The sequence below is a fragment of the Mytilus galloprovincialis genome, chromosome 9 (assembly GCF_965363235.1).
Source record: "Mytilus galloprovincialis chromosome 9, xbMytGall1.hap1.1, whole genome shotgun sequence".
In the NCBI taxonomy this organism is placed as follows: domain Eukaryota; kingdom Metazoa; phylum Mollusca; class Bivalvia; order Mytilida; family Mytilidae; genus Mytilus; species Mytilus galloprovincialis.
This window is the reverse complement of record NC_134846.1, coordinates 51,696,994-51,716,406: the sequence shown is the minus strand read 5'-3', so window position 1 is coordinate 51,716,406 and position 19,413 is coordinate 51,696,994. Positions and strand designations below refer to the sequence as shown.

Here is a 19,413-nt window from a genome sequence, read left to right as displayed (position 1 = left end):
AAAATTATTAAGAAAAATGTTGATGCCAGGACAGTCTGTCTAAATCAAACTACTTCATGAGGGACTTACATAACTGGATATATCCCAACTATGCCACACTTTTGTCAGAATATTATATCACAACTTCGTGCATTCTCTACAAATATTCAAGAAGAAATCTTCTCTAACAAGTATTTCTTGTAACAGACGCACTTACATGCCAATGTGAACTTGTTACTATGTTAACATGGTATATAAAAACTACAAGCAAACTTAAAACTGTTCTTAATTATCAAGTTGTATTATTTTGGAGATGCTCCCTTTATTTTTTATTATTTCAGTAAAGTGAGGCAAAGATCCAATAATTTTGATGAACAGCTGAGCAGGTAGTTGTGTGTATATATATCGATGATAATGATGCTTTTATGCTGACGTAGGTTTCTTCTGCTTGTAACATCCACTTTACCATGTCTGAGACTAACTAAGAATCTAAAAATTACTAAGAAGTCAAAAATTTTAAACATTTTTTCCTTTTTTCAATTACACAAAACTGATTTCTTATAATTAATGCAGGTTTTTATACTTTTAATTGAGTCATTTCAATAGATGGTTAAAGAAAGTTTAAATTTGGCCAGTCATGAATCAAATCCACTGACTAAGTTAATATTGAATGAAACAGAGATATTTTTCATCTGGGTGTAATTTTAATTAAATCTAAATGGCAACACCATGTAAAAATGTAAAAGTTTCAATGTCAATGATGAACCATGTCGGGTGGCACCAAATAAATGTCCTGGAAATGTTATTTGCCAGGCAAATACAGCAGCATACCACATATCATAGAACTGCCATGAATAGACTGTTTTTACTGACCCAAACACAAACTTATACATTAAAACTATGCAAAAGTAAACAATTCAATGTAACAAGATGGTAGTCTGAATAATCTCTTTGGAAATGATATGTTTCAATGCTTAATACAATTGATTACTAAATATCATTGACTGTCACTTATCATTTCCCTTTGAACTGATCTTATCACTTCAGCAATTCCCCCCCCCCCCCCCTTTTTCCTCCTTTCCTACCAATTTTAGAGCTGGAATCAGCAGGCCAAGTTTCATTTCATTGAAGCACTCTTGAATAAAGTATTATTAATTAACTACACTGTTATTGGACTTAACATGATGAAAACTGCCTATGCAATATAATGTGTAAACTAGGCCAATACAGATTTTTTTCTGTATTGGCCGAGTTATTCTATATTGGCCGAGTTGACACAAGTGCAGGAATTCGGAACGTCTCTAGATTTTACATCGAAAGTCACGATAAACACAAACTGAAAGTAAACAGTTGTTTTGAAGACGCAGTTGTCATTTTTTTAATAGTGATCTTAAACATGCTGAAAATGTCAGTATGGCATACATTTCAGGCGAAAGACGGTCACATTCATTTAAAAGGTATTTTGAAAGCAGACGATAGAACTATTTCAGGTTTGGGGAACGAGTAGATTATCACAAAGTTCATTTCTTGACGACCTCATAATTTCACGATTGTACACATCGATTTTAAATTAGTTTCTGCATAACACATGCAATGGCAGTACCTTTCCAATTACTATTTATGTGTTGCGTCTAAATTTAAGTTGTAACACTTTATAGTGACTGAAAAGGGTAGAAAAATTCATCAGATGAGAAAATGCTGAAGACACCTGGAAACAGCACCAGATCATTATGTATTGCATCTAATACAAAGAAACAAACTGAGATTTGGATAGTTCCACTTCAAGGTAAAAATATTTATCTCTTGAAATGATATTAAGAAAATATTGTAACACTGTAGTTAATTAATAAAGATATTATTACGTGTATTTCTGTATTGGCCTTGTTATTGGTCCTCGGCCAGCTGTATTGGCCTTCGGCTTCGCCTCAGGCCAATACAGCAAGCCTCGGACCAATAACAAGGCCAATACAGAAATACTTACGTAATAATATCATAATATAGATTCAATCATTTCAAATCTAGTAGAGTATATAAGAAATGTGGATAGCAACTGGCATATAATGTATATACTCTATTTCATTTTTTTAACCTAATCAACATATTTACTAAAAGCCCCAAGATGATAAAATCAAAATCTATCATCTTTGGCCAAATGAGCTAAAAAAAAAACATCATTCATATACCATCACATTCCTGGCTTGTTTTTATCATGAGATCTAAAGTACCATCTTTCATTTCTTGATACATCTAACAAATTTCTATCATGCCCTGCCTACAATAATGAGGAGCATTATGTTTTCTGGTCTGTCCGTTCATCTGTCCTGTATTAAGCTGAAGTATTTGGTTATGGTAGTTTACCGTTAATTTTTGTCACATTTTTGCAACCCCCTCCCCTCTTGGTCTGCTACTGTGATCTTTAAAATTTCATATACCACAATATAATTTTAACTTTAAAAACAAATATGAGGTTGTGACATCCAAAATTCTGGACTTTTAAAAGTTTATTACTGAATCTGCTAGTAATAATTACAAAGAATTATATATACACATGTAAATTAAATGAAACAAAACCAAATATGGTTGGGTTAAAGAATAGAATAATGAAATACCAATTTCTCGAATATTATATTGCAGAGAAAAATAATAGAGTCCAAGTGTGTGAAAAATTTGGGTCTCCTTTACATGTCATATTTCATTAATTATTGTTTCATATAAATGAGAAATTTTCTTTTTCTTTTTTATATATATCATGCCTGTTATATTAAGGTATATAGGAAATTTTTTTTCTGAGACAAGTGCCTGTGATATTATGAGCAAAAAATTTTTTTTGTCTTTAAAATATTTTTTTTTTTAAATGTACCGGTAAGTCAAGATACATATTGTAGCAAAACAAATGAGTGGAAAGTATTTGTATTGTATGAGAGAAAGTCAGAGAGCGAGGGAATATTACCAAATAAAACTTATATGAAACCTTAAGGTGGCACCTAACACCTTAACTAAAATTAATTTGGCTGTTTAATTTTCTTAAAATTTTGACAAAGTATTTACTTTGGCCCTTTGACAAAAATATAAAAATTTCAAAAAATTTGAACCAACCGTTTAATCAGAAAAATTACACTGGTTATATAGCAGTTTGACAAACACTTACTTTGATCATTGAGCAGCTTAATATTCCCTTAAGAACACAAAGTTATTAAAACGTTCTGCTGATTTTACAGAGTTATCTCCCTGTAGTGTTAGGTACCACTTTAAGTACTATACATGTAAAAATCAATTTGTCAGTGATATAAATTGTATACTTATTTTCTAAATGTAACCCCTTGATACCATTGTCAGGTGGTATTGTATGGGTACATGTATGTTAAATCCTGACTATTGAAAAACAAATAAAAAATCTGGACTCATAATAAAATACTTTTATCTTCATCCCAGTATGCCAAAAAAGATTTCAGAATATCAAGAAAATGAACAGCTTCGCCATGAGCTCATGATACCCCCTTGCTTTTTCATGGAATAAAGTTCAATAACTTCTCAATGTCATACCAGAAATTTATAAAAAAAGAAGTTATTGTCTGAAAACAAGAAAATCCTTCTATGTTAATGAATAAAAACCCCATAACTTGGAAATGCAAAATCTAAAATTTATAAAAATCGAAAAGGGAGCTCACTTCAATATACATAAACAATTTACCAAAGTTTCATGCAAATTGGTTTAAGTGTTTTTGAATTATTGTCTGACATGTTGATTTTGGACAGACAGACAATGGTATACCATAGTACAGGCGTATAAAAAGGATAGTTTTAGTAAATGTGTTTTCCTATGCCGATTGGTTAAACAAAATTGTTTCCAACTTTGGTCAACTATTGAGCTAATAGCATGAATATTTAAGTCTGAAGTTGGCGTCACTATGATTACAGCTGACTCTAAAATGTGAATTATTCAAATATTCACAGATTTATAGTTATATTTATCATTGTGACAACTGTCAGCATGTTCAGAGGAGACTCTCAGCACTTAAAACTATCAAGTATGTCAGGTGATCTACTTGTGCATGTCAGAAGCAATGTGTAAAACAAAAACAAAGTCGATAATTTGCTAAGTGAAAAATAATTCGATTCAATCATATAATAAAAGAAGAATGTGTTTGATGATAGGCATAGGCGGATCGAGGGGGACTCTGGGGGGTCTGGGCCTGGCCCCCCCCCCCTTTTTCGTGGGAAAAATTTGGTTGATTATATAGGGAATCACTGGAAAGATCTGGATCCGCCACTGATAGGAATCCCCCCACTCAAGCTATACAACTTTCAAACCATAAAGGGACATAACTCTAGAACAGTTAGTGACTTACTTCCCTAATTTGAACTCAGTCTGCAAGTTTTGGTTCTGAGTTTTGGAGTTTAAAATTTAGATGAGCAACTTAAAGTTTGAGTGCTGAAACAAAATTTGGACAGACAGAAGGATGGACATATGGAACACTTAACACCCTCTTTGCCTTAAGTGGCAGGAGCACAAAAATGAAGTGCTCAATGGCTTTATTTGGTGACAACCATTCAAAATTTAAAGAATTTCTTATAAAAAAAAAAACAACAGTATATTCAAATGTGTAAAAAAGAAGATATGATTGCCAATGAGACAGCTCGTCACAGGAGACCAAATGACACAGAAATTACAATTATAAGTCTCCTTAATATTGTGCTGCATGTGCACAGTAGGAGTGCAGACCTATGTAAAATTCCCAGAGTAAAATGCACTTATGTAAGATATGGATTAGATGGCTAGTTGAATTCTAATGAAAGCAAAAGATGGAATTTAGAAGACCTATGACAAACAAACTGAGACATTTGTGATTAAAAAATATGGCATTATATCAAGTGGCATAACTGAAGAGTTATATAATAGTTGTCTCAATGAAACACTACTGGCTTTAGGTAGTTCTCAACATAGTGTGAAAATCTGCAAAGGCTTTATTGACTCAACCATAGTAAAAGCAAAACAAATGAAACCTTCAATTTGGCTACTAACTACATAGATGTAAGTTACAAAACTCAGGCACTGCAAAAAGTATTTGTATTAGTTCAACTTAACATATACTGTAAATTCAGAAATTATTGCGACGTTTTTATTATTGCGAAAAATGCGACAGGGTTATAATGGCAATAATTAAAACTCACATTTTGAGAGACTGTATATGAATTAAACAGGATTTATCTCAATATCGAAAAAATTCAAATCACATTTTAGTCTAAAATGACAAAATTGCAATAATAAATGCAAGCAATAATTTCTGAATTTAAAGTAGTCAGTTGTCCCTTGAATAGTTCAACACTTTTACAATGAATTGCAGTGGCGGGGTTCTGGGGGTTTGAAACCCCCCCTTTTTTTCTCAATAATCAATGCATTTCAATGGGGACATATAGTTGGAACCCCCTTTTTAAAAATGGCTGGATCCCCCCCTGAATTGATTGAGGGTATGCAGTTACAGAACCCTCTTATTTTTCATTTTCATAACTAAGCAACTAGACATATTGAACTATGTCAAAGACAAAACTAATACATCATGTACATATTTAATGGTTTTAATAAAATCTTCAAATAAAATGAAATTATCTAACAGTAAACTAGCGAAGCGTGCAACCTCAAATTCAATTATTATTGCAGAATCATTGCGCTTAGTCATATATCAGGAACTACATAAATATTAAAACCAAAAAATATATCCTAATTTCAAGGCTAACAGTATGAGAGATAAAATGGCAAATGTATAATAATAATTTAATGCCCCACCCCCTCCTTTCCATTGTATTATGGTTGTGGCATAAACATCCATTTCAACAAACTAGTCTATATCAACCAGGTCTAACCGTCTTACAAGTTTGTATTTTATGAAAATATAAGGATAGGGAAAGAAACAATTTCATATAAACAAAATATGATAATCATACGAGTGTCTGTTCGTTTGTTACACAACATTCAGTAAGAACACACATAAAGAGCCCTTCCAATTTACTAATAAGATTTCCAGCCTTCAGAAAAACAGTTTCTATATATCAATGTGTTTATACATACGGAGGTGAAACCTTCATTATGGTTTTCTCATCATTGTCTATATCTAATGTACAACTTTCCACCTTTCTTACCAAAAAAGTCAATTAAAACATGTCAAAACACATCAATTAAAGAATAAAAAATAAATACTTACTGCAGTAGTTCAACTTTCACTTTCAAAAACTTTTCCGATGCTTTAAATTGAAAGAATTGTGGGTGCAGAATGATTATATCCCCAGAGTTTTTCTTCTTCAGGTAGCCGTTTACACCATTACAGCCAAGCTCTGTGTTGATGATGATAAGGCAGGGAAACCTGACACTTTCTTTAACAAATGAACCATATAACACATGCCATTTCTATGTTGTTAGATTTGGGTTAATTAAGGTCACTTGTGAATTAACTACTTAATGATTAATGTAAAATGGGGAAGCTGGAATTTATTATTTAAAGAATTTTGTGAATTTTTCGCTCTTCTTTGGATTTCTTGATTGTTTGGAAACATATACACTCTTTGAAAACAAATAATCTCTACTCTGGGGGTAACCAAATGGATGAATCATAATGTGAAATAAACCTTTTCAAACCTACATTTGTATATATGTGTATCTTTTGATCACATATGTTCTAGTTTTTTTTATCACTGAACTGATACTAGCTGTATATTAAATCGGCTTTTCAACATTATAGGAACATTCCAAAAATTAATCTCTCTCTAATCCTTTTCATAAATTCATCATAGATATATACCACAGTGGCGGATCCAGCCATTTAAAAAACGGGAGGGAGGGGGGGGGGGGTCCCAACCCAGGACAAAGGGGGGGGGGGGGGTTCCAACTATATGTTCCCATTCAAATGCATTGATTGGCCAAAACAAAACCCGGACTTACACAATATTTCCAAGAACAGAGGCAGATTTGGAGGGTAAAATTTGGTTGATTATATATATAGGGAATCATTGAAGCATGACTGAAGCAGGCCCCCTCTTAGACAGTCTGTGGGCCCCAACTTCTTATAATTTCTGGATCATAATAGACATTGTTAGGGTCACATTTAGGGTAAACAATTAAATATCCCCCAAAAAAATTGCATGATTTAAAATGGCCAAATGTTACAAAGTTAAAAGCTTATGGTATCTCACGAGTGGCAACATTCTTAGTGTTATGCACTTCAACCTTGTGCTTTTTACTTTGAACTAACAAATCTTGCACAATATAGAAATATCATATATACCATAGGTATAGGCAAGATTTTGGGTGCAAGATGAGCTAATAACAGAGGTTCCTTGGTTCAGTCTCATATAAAACAGTATGGAGTTAATTGATAACCTTACTGTCAAATACCAACCAAGTTATCAAGTATTGTTAATGCACCAAGACTACTTTCTCTCAAAACAAAATAAAACAAAAATATGTATCCTTAAGAACAGTGACAATATGGGCTCATAAAAAGACTTTCAATGACAATATGCAGTGAAATGTGGAAACTGGATCAAAACCCAATTTTGGCAAAGTTTTCCAAATCTTTTTTCTTTCCCTAGAGGTCTTTGAAAAAATCTGCTGGTCCTCATTATTATTTTTTATTGAAAAAATACAAAACATTTGTTGATCTTTTGCAAAATAGACAAACATTTTGTTAGTCCTTCGCAAAATTTTGGTGGTCAAAACCTTTAGATCACCACTTTTTGAGAAATCTGATTTTGGTATATAATTTTAAATATTAAAATAATGATGAATGTATGTACTAAGCTTCAATCTGATGTAATGTGACAACTTCATAGTAAGAATTAAAACAAGAGTGCACACACTGAAATCTCGCCTTCTTTACTAATCATTGATATTATGTTGATAGTCCTAAGTATAAAGCGTTATTACAACTGTCACATAAACTTAACATTAAACAAGATAGTTAAACAAAGACCAATGAACCATGAAAATGAGGTCAAGGTCAGATGAACCATGCCAGGCAGGCTAACAATGCTTCCATACAACAAATATAGTTGACCTATTACTTATAGTTTAAGAAAAATAGACCAAAACACAAAAACTTAACACTGTCCAATGAACCGTGCAATTGAGGTCATGGTCAAATAAAACCTGCGGGACTGACATATAGATCATAATATATTTCCATACACCAAATATAGTTGACCTTTGGCATATAATATTAGATAAAAAGATCAAAACTTAAAAACTTAACTTTGACCACTGAACCATGAAAATGAGGTCAAGGTCAGATGACATCTGCCTGCTAGACATGTACACCTTACAATCATTCCATACAACAAATATAGTAGACCTATTGCATAAAGTATGAGAAAAACAGACCAAAACACAAAAATTTAACTATAACCACTGAACCATGAAAATGAGGTCAAGGTCAGATGACACCTGCCAGTTGGACATGTACACCTTCCAGTCCTTCCATACACCAAATATACTAGCCCTATTGCTTATAGTATCTGAGATATGGACTTGACCACCAAAACTTAACCTTGTTCACTGATCCATGAAATGAGGTCGAGGTCAAGTGAAAACTGTCTGACGGGCATGAGGACCTTGCAAGGTACGCACATACCAAATATAGTTATCCTATTACTTATAATAAGAGAGAATTCAACGTTACAAAAATTCTGAACTTTTTTTTCAAGTGGTCACTGAACCATGAAAATGAGGTCAAGGACATTGGACATGTGACTGACGGAAACTTCGTAACATGAGGCATCTATATACAAAAAATGAAGCATCCAGGTCTTCCACCTTCTAAAATATATAGCTTTTAAGAAGTGAGCTAACACCGCCGCCGCCGCCGAAGCGGCCGCCGCCAGATCACTATCCCTATGTCGAGCTTTCTGCAACAAAAGTTGCAGGCTCGACAAAAAACTAGATGTGTCAAAGCGACACGAATTGCCCGTTTCAAAAAGTTGAAAAATCTGCAATTTCAATAACACATGTGGACACAAACATGATGGTAGTCTCACATATCAAACATCAGCTCAAAATCTGGAGGCATATAGAAAAAAAGTCTGTTTAACTGTGATTTTTAACAATTTTCAAAGTTGTAAACCCTTAATTTTGGCAAAAATTAGCGGAGCGGAAGTCAACTTAAACTTGATCTGTAACTCATCAGGATTAACTCACATACCAAAAATCAGCCCAATATCTGAAAGGGTTCAGAAAAAAAGTCTGTACAACTATGATTTTTAACAATTTATTAAAGTCTGTAATTTCAGCAAAAATTAGCTGAGCAGAACAAACCTTTAACTTGATCTGTAACTCATCATGGTTAACTCACATACCAAAAATCAGCCCAATATCTGAAGGCGTTTAAAAAAGAACTCCGTTTAATGGTTTGATGCGGAATGACGGAATGACAGAATGACGAAATTACGGAATTTCGGAATTTTCGGAATTTCGGACAAGGGTAAAACTATGTGGCACCGACAACTTTGTTGAAGGGGCATAAAAAGAAAGCTTTAACATGCTACCAGCTGGACAGACCGATGAACGGTGAGGAGGGCATTTAAAGCTCAAGCTACACTCATTTTACAGTACAAAGTACTTCTCTGTCGAGTTCTCTATACATCACACTACACTGAGTTTTTTTATTGTCAAACAAGAAATGTTCAAAGGATACTTAGAACTTAAATGTAAACACAATTTATAAAGTATGTTACAACAGAATCTGGCATACTGGATGAGAAATAATGTGTTGATAGTTCAATTTGAAATCTTTTACTACAATAGTGCCAGTGAGAAGTCCCATATGTGCTGTACTTTTTCGGTACTTGACATTATTCCAGAATTGCACTCAAAACATCAAAATTTTCAAATTATAGCGCTATCTATGTTCTACATATTCTGTACCTTGTTGACACCCATGTTTTATGAAAGTTTAAAACTACAAATTAAGCACTGAAAAAACAATAAATTTCAAGAAACACCTAGGTGGCCTACATAATCAAATGAAAGACAAATCCTAATAATTTTAAAATGTGCTCTAGATATGTGGACTGACAAAGTATTATTAATGTATTATTGATTAGATAATCTAGATTATAATTGCAAGAATAACATTAATTAATCATGCTTAAAGCATTTGTCATTGTAACCTTCCTAATATAATTTCTATTTGTGAAAACAGGTTAATATGGTCCTTTTTTATGAGATCTGTATTACCAAGATTCCTAATATAATGACAAATTGTCCTTTTTGACTTTTCTTGTTTAGAGAACAATTATGTCACTCAAATTAACAAGAATGTGTCCCCAGTACACGGATGCCCCATCCCCACTTTCATTTTCTATGTTCAGTGGACTGTTAAAATGTGGTAAAATCTCTAATTTGGCATTAAAATTAGAAAGATCATTAGATAAAGAACATGTGTAGTCAGTTTCAAGTTGATTGGACTTCAACTTCATTAAAAACTACCTCAACCAAAAACTTTAACCTGAAGCGGGACAGAGGGATGAACGGACGAACAGAAGGAAAGACGGACGAATGAACCAGAAAACATAATGCCCATAAATGGGGCATAAAAATCTAGGTTAAATTGACCCAATTCTTTAATTCATCTTCATAAGTGGCTGAGAAGTACCATCTAATAAATGACTTTAATTTTTCAGATATGGAAACCACAATCAACCTCACTTCAATTTAATGACATCAACCTTTCTAGAAAATATGAAATTTCAAAAAAAGTCCAGCTTTCATGTGTTCTGTGGTTAAAAATAACCTTATGTGCTTATAGTTTCAATCAATATACTTAAATATAAAGTACAGTTAAAAAATCTTCACTCACAAAACTTGTTGCTTGCTTTTAGTGGGGACATGTTGGTAAGATCACTGGCTGGGCCAATAAAAGATATTTGTCATACAAACATCCTGTGGATGTAAAAATCAGAAAAAAAGTATTTTATGTATTCCAGAAAATAGATATATTACCCTAAGAGCTGGTACATCAAAAATTTTACTCAGCATGTCATTTTAGAATAAATGTGTATACTTAGCTAGTACATGCATATTCATATGAAAATTATATTGTTTTATTTTCTCTCCAAAATGCTATGCAAACCAGCCGAACAAATTGTAATCAGCCATCATATTAAATAAAGGAGAAGTTGAACAGAAAAACATGTCCAACGATGAAAAATAAAATAACACAGAATTTAGAGAATTCTTGACTTCTTGAGAAAAAAATACATCAAAAAAAGAAACAAACCATACTTGGTTGGACAGCTTGTACGGCAAGGGTCAAAACCAAAAGTTATTTGTTTTAAAAAAAAATGGTAATAATTGCCTACCGGTATGTGTACTGACTTTTCCCTTTTGGTAGGCATGTGTACTGACTTTTTCCCTTTTAGGACACTGCATTAATCTCATAAATTGTTTGTGTTGAATAACTTGAAAGTTATGGTTCTATGCTAGTCTTCGGTAATTAAAGGATATAAAAGGCTACTCTGTTGAAGTGTACTGATTGATATTTTCTATCGTGGAAAACATGGCTCTATTTGTTAGTTGAAACCTAGCTTCAAGTAACTGTGAACACTAAAATGGGTCAAACTTAAGCAAGGGGTCCGTCATCTTTGCTAACCAAGGCTTATGATCCAATCCACTCCTCTTCATCCTTTTCAGAATAATCCAAGATTTGTGATTACAATGCTGATCCGTCTATGGGTATACAAAAGTCACCCCCATTTCGACATCCTCATTTTTTACCAACTGTAGCATTTGAACTCTCTTCAGTATGGAAGTGTAAAAACTATTGTGTGTAGTGTTTTCAAATTTCTTGAAGCAGAAACTGAAAAAAATATTTTTTGGCAATCTAACATTTGTGCTAGAAACATACCAAGGAACTCAAATTAGTTGATTGAGAACTTTAAAATTGCTGCTAAATATTGTCTTATGTTTTGGGGATGAAGGCTTGTTGTGCAATCAGCACATGGTAATTGTTTATTTACGTTTACTACAATAACAAATGGTCATCTTCAAGGTGCTTTAAGACGGGATCCAGTCAGTTACAACTGCAACTAATGAGAATCATTACCTCTTGGAACCAAATCTGATCCTAATCTGCCAAGCGTGGAGAGGAGGGGATTGGATTGTAACCCATGGATCCTAATCTGCCAAGCGTGGAGAGGAGGGGATTAAATTGTAACCCATGGATCCTAATCTGCCAAGCATGGAGAGGAGGGGATTGGATTGTAACCCATGGATCCTAATCTGCCAAGCGTGGAGAGGAGGGGATTGCATTGTAACCCATGACTAGCAGATTTGAGTCTGTTATTCAGTGGATATCCTTGGTTGCATTCTGCCATAATTGTTTAAGCATAAATCAGAGTTTGTTTTCACTTTTAAATTGTTTCTATATTGTATTCCAAAAAATATTAAAGCTTTCTGTATATGGTATGAGATTTCTTAATTTTTGATGGCCTCTATGTCACATAGAGACCAAAATTGTTTTCTACCTTGTCACTTGATCTTTGCTGGATAGTGGTCTCAGTATAATGAAATGACACCCTCCAAAAAATATTATTAAAAGGGAATTTTAGGAATGTAAGCATCAAGCAGACAAAAACTACTTATAAGTGATACAATTCTACTACTTAGATATGCATTTTTCCAAAATGCACAGAAATTGTTATCTGGGTAAAAGATGATGGAGTAATAATTATGAATTTCATGAGGCAATCTTTCAAGTCAATTGTAAACAGTAATTTGGCAGACGTTTGTTGCTAAGGTAGTTAACTGCAGCAGACAATATCTCCAGGCACAATAAATTTCTGTTTCTATTGGAATGTGTCCTATGTAGAAGAGATTGGGAATGCATTTATTGAGAGTAAATTGATTTATCATTTTGCACAATGCACAAATCACCATGTTCCCTTTGATGGTGAACTATAGAAGGTGAACTGAGGCATGGGTTTAATCAGAAATTTGATGATTTGATGAAAATATGATTAATTCATTACTTATCTTAAACAGAAGAAAGGTGAAAGTTGAGAGAAAAAATCATATACACCTATCACTATAACAGATGATGTGCCAACTTTAGAACTGTGAGAAAGTTTGATAAGTATAAATAACTCAAGGTATTAGATGTGTTTTATAAAGATATTACAATTAATGTAGTAGATGTGTTTTATAAAGATATTACAATTAATGTATTTGACATTCTACAAATGATAAGGAAATTATGGCATGTATAACATAATTGTTGAGGGTCCATTTTTGGAATTTTTCTATCCCCAAACATTAGCTAATCCTTGAAAATATAATGTTCATGTAATAACTCCCACTCAAAATAAAACTAACATATCTGCCAAACCTTTTGTCTGTGTCACTCTAAAAGGTTCCTGGTTAGATTCCCGTTAAGGATGGAAATTTCAGGAACTCAATTTTCGGCTCTCCCTTGACACCATCTGCGAGTATGTTCTTGAGGAAAAGATTATAGTCTGTCGGAAGGGGACGATAAATGGCTGACCCGTGTTAAGAGAGAGCCATATCTCTTGCACGTTAAAGACACCCTTGTAGATTTCGAAAAAGAGTAGGCTAATGCCGCTACAAGGCAGCACTCGCACCCGCAAAGTGGAAAAGGATTAGTATAAGTTGCAAAACTTGTTTCCCAATCCACTATAAATAAATATGTTTAAACTAAACTCTAAACTAAAAATCAGTATCAAGCAACTTCCAGCAGACCTGAAGCAATAATTTATAAATATCCTTGCCTAGTCAATCATAATTTTCAACAATGTCATGGACCCTTTATGAAAACTGCAGACTTAAAACTTCAAGCATGAAAAGGCTGACCTAATTGTATACAATAGTTTCAAAGACAACTCTCAATATTTAATATGGGCCCCTTTTGAATTTATTCAAATGCATACACATTGTGAGGTGCACATCTGCAAGAAAATATGAAGGCAATTGTGTGGAAGTGGGTCCATTTAACAATCACTATACTCATAGCCAGATTTGCACTTCATGTTACATGGCTAAAACCAAATATAAAATCATGATTCAGCAATTTAAATTCAAAATCTTATAATTCAAATGTGTATTTTTCATGTAAAATGGGAGATAACTCAATAGCAAGTTTTTTAAAATCAGCAAGGACAGATCAGTAATTGGCCCAAAATTTTTATCATTTCTATTATTTTTTTAGAAAGTTAATTAGTCATTCTGTTAGTTACCAAAACATATTTTTTCTTTATATAGAATTTATGCAAAGATGAAATTTGGGAATACATCAATGAGACAGCAACCTAACTACATAAAAAACCTAGACATATTGAGGATATAACAATGTCTTAAATAATTGACATTTGTTCATACAATACGTCAAGTTTAAAATCGTCCAGAAATTCGAAAGGTATGAAACAATCAATGATCTGCCATTCACACCAAATTTCCCCGAAATGACAAAAGACTGAAGATATTCCTGATTTTTGCGACAGGCACATGAACATGTGACATAAGCTAAACATCGATTTTCATTTCTCAATCTTTCCCCCTTTATATTATCAGTTTTAACATACAAGCACAAATATTCAAGTCTTACTCAATGAAAAATGCTCTCGAGAGCAGGCTTCCCATTGATAATCACAGTTTATTAAGAATAATGATTGGTTGCTTTTATATTTGGTGTTTACTGCTTCTTTTAGCGCCATTTGCTATTTTAGGGCAGCCAGGTTTTAATGATGGAGGAAGCCAGAGTGTTCTGAGAGAACCATTGGCCTCAGGCAGGAAAACTGGCTATCCTGGTCAATAAGATTTGAGGCAAAATCCACTGTGATGTATATGCTAAGTTTGAACTGACAGCTTCAGTGATGACAAGCCTGTGATACATAAAACATCAACCAATAAACACTTTTTTATATATGTTCCAGTGTTACTTACCATTTCTATTTTGTTTCTGTCACTACATCTTTGTAAGCACATATATCTGGAAAAAAGTAACAACAATGTAATCTAAGACTCAATACACGTATAAGTGATGTTTGCTTTAATTTTCTTGGAATATAACCAACTGTTACACATGCATAAATTGAAAAGAAAATGTTTTCACAGATTAAATAATTAAACCCCCAGATTTTCAGACAGTCATTCTCTGCAAGATTATTCAAATGTTTTCTTCTTTCTCATTTTCGATAATTTCTGACTTTTAACTTATGTATAATCAAATGCTCCTTTTTACCTAGACTACTCTTGTAACACAATTGTGACAGGAAGAGGGTTTTATTACACAATTTATACATGAGTCAACTTCAATTATTAACAACTTGAAGAAACATCTTCTTTTTAAAGGTTTTAATAACCAAAATCCAATGCTTAAGCAAAAATTTATTTGTTAAAGGGCAATAACTTAGATAAAATTTTGTTCTTAAAATTGTTTTCATAAAAAACAAATGCAGGTTTATGAAATTCTCACATAATTTCTTACAGGGGCATAATTTTCTTAAAAGTATTTTATCAGTGCTTATTTTCAACTGGTCCTCATCTTAGATATAAATTTCATAAAAATCTGACAAGAATTAAGTTGGAAGCTGAAAATGCTAACAATGCATTATTTCATGTAAACTCCAATATCACAAAAATAGATCATCAGCACTGATTTTCAGACTTGTGAAAAAGAATGCTGATTTAAACCATTGATACAAGTTTCATATGAATTTGACAAGAAATGTAGGTGCAATTTGCAGTATAATTAGCATTTCCAGACATAACTTCTGTAAAAATAGTTGATTAATTGGCACAGATTTTTTTTATCTGTCGAGACATTATTTGCACTTATATACATTATCAAAAATAAAAGAAACTGCCAATAATGCAGACAAGAGCACTCACAAAATCAAATGCAAGCATAGTACAAAAGTATTTCTATATCACCAGCTTCATGTTGGGGCTTGGGACGTTTTTTTTTTTTTACATTTTTATGTTATTTATTACAACAAGAGTATCAAATACTGTCATTCTGTCATTCTGTAATTTACTTTCCTCATATATATATTTAGTTAGTATGTTTAATTGCTGCTATAGATAACATATGATGCTACAAAATTACTGAAATATCTAAAGTCCTGTTCACAAGGCTCTTTTATTTTGGTCAACAAATTTAACATTGAATAAAATATTATTAATTAATTTTTAGTTTTGTAAGTTGAAGAATTAAATTTTATATCAATCTAAATCAGCCTTTTTACAGTGAACTTGTACTTCCTAAACCCTAAGACTTTCCTTATACATTAGTCTCCTCATGTTACTGGAATCAGAATACACTAAGTAAACAAAGAGTTATCTTTCTTTTTATATCAACAGAAACTGAATGTTACAAATTTGTCAATCAACATCTTATATTTTTTATTACTCATTACCATTATGCCATTAATGCATTGAATTGTTTCTTTTTATCATGTCAGGACATTTTTTATCCAAGGCTTTTAGTCATTGCTGAAGAACGCATAATTGCTTAAATCCACCTCATCTGAAACAGGTTGCAATCATACCACATCTTCTTTTTTATATATGCAAGTTTTCTCATTTGAACTGTTTTACATTTGTCATTTCAGGGTCTTTTATAGCTGACCATGTAGTATGGGTTTTGCTCAATTTTGAAGGCTGTACAGGGACCTTGTTAATTTCTTAAGTCATTTGGTTTTTTCTGGAGAATTTGCAATCATACCACATATTTTATTTTTATATATTAAAGCAACTCAATCATAAATAGTTGCATGTTTAAAAAATTTGTGAATAAAATAAACGGTAGACCTAATAATCTGTCTCTTCATGTTTAATTTTGACATTTCATGTTTCCTATTTATCTTTTTATTTTTAACAGGTGTCCAAAAAAAATACAAAAGGTCAAAATAAGGAAAATAACATATGGGTAGGGTAAAATATGGACACAGGAGACAGAAAAAAATCGGTCTAATCAAACAAATGCCATCAAGATTAACCAAATTCTTAAAAAATCCCAAAAGACCTTCAAGATATGAAAAACAAGAATGTGTCCATAGTACATGAATGCCCCACTTGCACTATCATTTTCTATGTTCAGTGGACCATGAAATTGGGGCCAAAACTTTAATTTGGAATTAAAATTAGAAAGATCATATCATGGGGAACATGTGTACTAAGTTTCAAGTTGATTGGACTTCAACTTCTTCAAAAACTACCTTGACCAAAAACTTTAACCTGAAGCGAACGGATGCACAGATGTACGAACGGACGGACAGAGGCATAGACCAGAAAACATAATGCCCCTCTACTGTCGTAGGTGGGGCATAAAATTGATAAAGTACTTAACCTTAGGACAGGAACATCAATATGTGGAGGGGTTCAACTTATTACTTTTTTTTCTAGACCTTCTACCATCCTTTCAATATTGAATAATTGACAAAAAGGTACATAAAAGAGCAAACATTAAAAAATCAGTACAGGTTTAAAAGAGTATGCAGTAAAAAAAAATATAAAACAAGAATGTGCCCATAGTACACTGATGCTCCACTCGAACTGTTATTTTCTATGTTCAATGAACTGTGAAATTGGGGTAAAAACACTAATTTGGCTCTAAAATTTGAGAGATCATGTCATAGGGAACATGTGTACTAAGTTTAAGTCGATTGGACTTCAACTTCATCAAAAACTACCTTGACCAAAAACTTAAACATGAAGTGGGACAGATTAAGGAACTAACAAACAAATGGATGAACGGACAAACATACAAACAGAAGAACCGATGAACAGACGAAAAGACGAAGGGATGCTAGGACCAGAAAACCTAATGCCCCTCTACTATTGTAGGTGGGACATTAAAACAATATCATGAGAATTGAGTATGTTTCTTTTAAATAGTATTAAAAATGATTCTTTCTTTTTTAAGGTAATTAATGGGAAAATATATTTATTGTATTTATTCTTTCTTTTTTAAGGTAATTAATGGGAAAATATATTTATTGTATTTATTCTTTCTTTTTTAAGGAAATTAATGGGAAAATATATTTATTGTATTTATTCTTTCTTTTTTAAGGTAATTAATGGGAAAATATATTTATTGTATTTATGCACTACAAATTAGTGTATTAATAAAACTTAAAATAATTACAAATTTAAAGCTACCTGTTTACCTTTCAGGTAATACTTGTTCTAAGAAAGCAACTCTTTTAATGCACAACAACCTATGCCTCTTCATATTTATGATTGCATAGTTAACCAATATCAATTTTTTAAACTTTGAAAATAAAAAGATCTAACAATTAAATTTTATGCTGAAACAGTTTTATTTATTTTATTTTATTGAATTATACATTTTGGTCTACGAGTATTTTTTTCCACTAGATATATTTACTACAAGATCAAAGCATACCTATATGATTTCAATTTGTAAGTTCAAGAAGTAAAAAGTAAGTCAATAAAATACTCACTACAGTATTTGGTGGTAGTATAAGTTCCGAAATAAAAAAGTACTCCTATAGTCTACACAAATGTTCTATGTAATACATGTACTGGCTATAATGCACACGACATAAAAAGCATGCTGAGAATGTGCCAACATGTATGATTACTGGTATCAATTTCCACCTAGAGAAGGTTCTATAATTAACTAATTGTTATGACATAATCTCACATGGGAGAGCCTGCTGTGTACTGTCAGTTGATGTAATATAACATGTTCCATTTAATATTCCGTTTCTCTCCCCCTCCGATATGTTTGGTCTCTCTTTTCCCATTGAATTATTTGTGTAACAACTTGTTACACTTGTTTTTGGATCCTTTATGAAAATGTATATTAAATTCTGGATGTATTTCAAATTTTACAATCTCAAGTGACTATTAATATTTGCACCAACTAAACTTAACATTTGGAAAGAAATTTTATTTGTTATCAATTTGTTAGTTAAAGATTATTAAAACATGAATTCAACTCTGAATATGTCAACTGTATGAATCAAAATTGTAATATCTTTTTAAAGATCCAATCCCCATATATATTTATCAACAAAAATTACAAATTCAAATAAAATCAATTATTTTTTTTTTTCTTTCTTACACATGTTTACATTTTATTACATATGGACAAATTTTAACATGATATTATACCTGGTATTAAAATGTATCTATTCCTTTCAACTTTATTTCTAGTTCAACAAGATGCTTAGATGTGAGAAATAGTTATTGCAGGACAGAGTATTAACCTTCTACTTTAGATTTTGCACCTGTGTATGAAAGTTACAGAATTTCAACACCTTGTCTCAGATTTTGTTTATTCTTTTTTTCAGTTCCACAGGTTGGTTCTATATCCACATCAGATTAACATGTTCTTGTCCTAAATAAAGCTGACAGATTGCCTGCATCTTTTCCATCAGCTGTTCTGTATTTTTCTTTCAGAGAGC

At 32.3% G+C, this 19,413-nt stretch overlaps 1 protein-coding gene across 7 annotated transcripts in view; it reads right to left on the bottom strand.

Moving 5' to 3' along the window:
• The window catches only part of LOC143045245 (uncharacterized), a 99,452-nt gene that overhangs the window by 67,940 nt on the left and 12,099 nt on the right, over positions 1–19,413 (bottom strand). For 3 of the 7 annotated variants that reach the window (XM_076217619.1, XM_076217620.1, XM_076217621.1), the window contains exon 1: positions 6,180–6,328. The gene's annotated coding sequence lies outside the window, so the exon portion shown is untranslated. Of the gene's footprint in view, positions 1–6,179; positions 6,330–14,920; positions 14,967–18,444; positions 18,573–19,413 lie in introns of those variants that run through there. The other 4 variants (XM_076217613.1, XM_076217614.1, XM_076217612.1 and 1 more) reach the window with 3 other exon arrangements.